Source organism: Myotis yumanensis, unplaced genomic scaffold, assembly GCF_028538775.1.
Source record: "Myotis yumanensis isolate MYYU_CA2020_CCGP unplaced genomic scaffold, mMyoYum1.0.hap1 SCAF_18, whole genome shotgun sequence".
NCBI lineage: Eukaryota > Metazoa > Chordata > Mammalia > Chiroptera > Vespertilionidae > Myotis > Myotis yumanensis.
In genome coordinates, this window is record NW_027223769.1 from 33,574,159 (window position 1) to 33,576,391 (window position 2,233).

The window sequence follows — 2,233 nt, forward strand, 5'->3', positions numbered from 1 at the left end:
CACAGGACCAGTGACATGTAATGCATGTGCTGGCTTTTCCTGCCACAAAGCTGCGACACGTTGTCAAAGCTTCACAAAGTCCTTCCGTCTCAGTACAACTCTGGGCAACTTGTCTCCAACTTCATTCTGGGACAAGGACATTCACTGTAGCCTGCTTTCCTTGTCTTTTAAATGTTACTCCCCTCTCCTAATTGCTTTTAATATAATAAGTTACTGAGTATGAATCCCAGACTCATCACACAATATGTGACCTTGCTTCATCAAACCTCAACATTTTGTTCCATAAAATACAGGGAGCAAGAACACATTGTAGATTGTTATGAAAATTGCAAAGATCCCTGAAATGTGTTTAGTGAATTCCCCGGCACTAAAGCATCTCTAAATTCTAAATATTATTATTAAAATCAGATCCAATTATAATAACTGCACAATGAAAAAAATGCAGTCCGTTTTGCACTTAGAATCTGGCACACTCCAAAATACATAGAAGGTCTTCTCAATCTGACCTTTTCATTTGTATGCAATTTAACCTTCATTAAAATTGAACTATTACGTGTAAAGACATGAATTTCTCAAAAGAAAATGATCAAAATACCCGTCTAGGGGAATCTCACAATATACAAGGGAAAAGCAGATACATGTATAGACTTGATCATGCACTAAACAGTCATTAAACGCCAGCTTTGCACTAGAACTTCACTAAGTGACAGAGGCACAAGGATGAACAAGGCTCTGTGTCCTTACAGGGAAGCAGCCATCCAGTGAACCGATCGCCCGATACTGCTATGACATACATTATGTTCAAGGCAGCATGAGAAGACCTTAAAAGGAATAACCAGATCTATGAGGGGGGGTTGGAAGTAGGAACAGATTAAGTCAAGTTCACAGTTGCAGCTGTTAAGCTGGGATGTGAAGGGTGAACAGGAGTTAGCAAGTTGATCCATGGGAAGTGAAGATTCCAGGACACAGCGCACACAAAAGCAAGGACGTATGGAAGAGCACAGTGTGCTCAGGGACCCCCAAGTAGGCAGATGAGATTGGACCCAGGAGAGATGGGGGAGAGTGAGGAGGAAAGAGGTAGGAAAACAGTTGTCATAAATTGTAGGCTGTACTTATTTTGAAGTTAGCACGATGGGATTATAAGCAAATGTGTAGGAAATATTCACGTCACACAAGGAAAGATCACTTGTGCATTTTTACATAACTAATTGGTGGCAAAACTAAAACTAGAAGGTGAGCCTCTCAACTCCGAGAGTGTTGTTCTATCCTCCAGACCAATGGTTCGGAGAGAGGGGTCCCCGGATCAACAGATGAAGCATTACATGGGAAAGTGTTCGAAATGTACATTCTCAAGTGTACACCCCAAACCCGAATCAGAAATGCTGAGGATGGGGCCCAGAAATATGTGTTTTAAAAAGCCCTCAAAATGATTCATACTAACATTTGAGAACAACTACTCTTTTATTTTTTTCTGTCACCATTTATCCCCTCTACGCCCTCTTTTACCTCCATCCATACCCCCACCCCCACAATCACCACACTGTGGTCCATGTCCATGAGTTCTCTCTCACTTTTTTCTTTTTTGCTCAATCCCACCACTCCCTGAGCCCCTCCCCCACCTATCTGCCTGCTCTCTATGAGTCTGTCTCTATTTTGCTTGGTAGTTCAATGTGTTCATTAGATTCCACATATGAGTGAAATCATACGGTACTTGTCTTCCTCTCACTGGCTTATGGCACTTAGCATAATGGAGAATCACTACTCTTAAAGCTGTGGTCTTCGCCTTCCCAAGGAGATTTTCATGGAGGAAACTAAAGGGAAAGCAGAGAGTGCAATTTAACCTTCGTTAAAATAGAATGCTTTTCCTTTCCTTTCCTTTTATCACATTCAGAAAACAGCCTTGTGTTCACAACAAAACATTATCAATCAAGCACTTTACAAAAACTGTATGAAAATGTTCTGTCTTGACAAGTCCTTTGATGAACAGTGTCTTAGAGGCCATAACAGGTTCAGGTTGCCAGAAAAGTCATTGACCCCAGATAACAATTAGGTGTCAGCTACACAGAAACCCAAGAGCAGATATCTACCAGTGTACCTGATAGAAGAAGCTAGAAAGGGGGGGGGGGGGAATTATAAGAAATAGAAGGAGATGAATCACCCTATTTTTTACTAAATGTATTCTTAGAGAATTTCAATAAGTTCATTTTCAGCACCACAACATTTTAGCATTTAG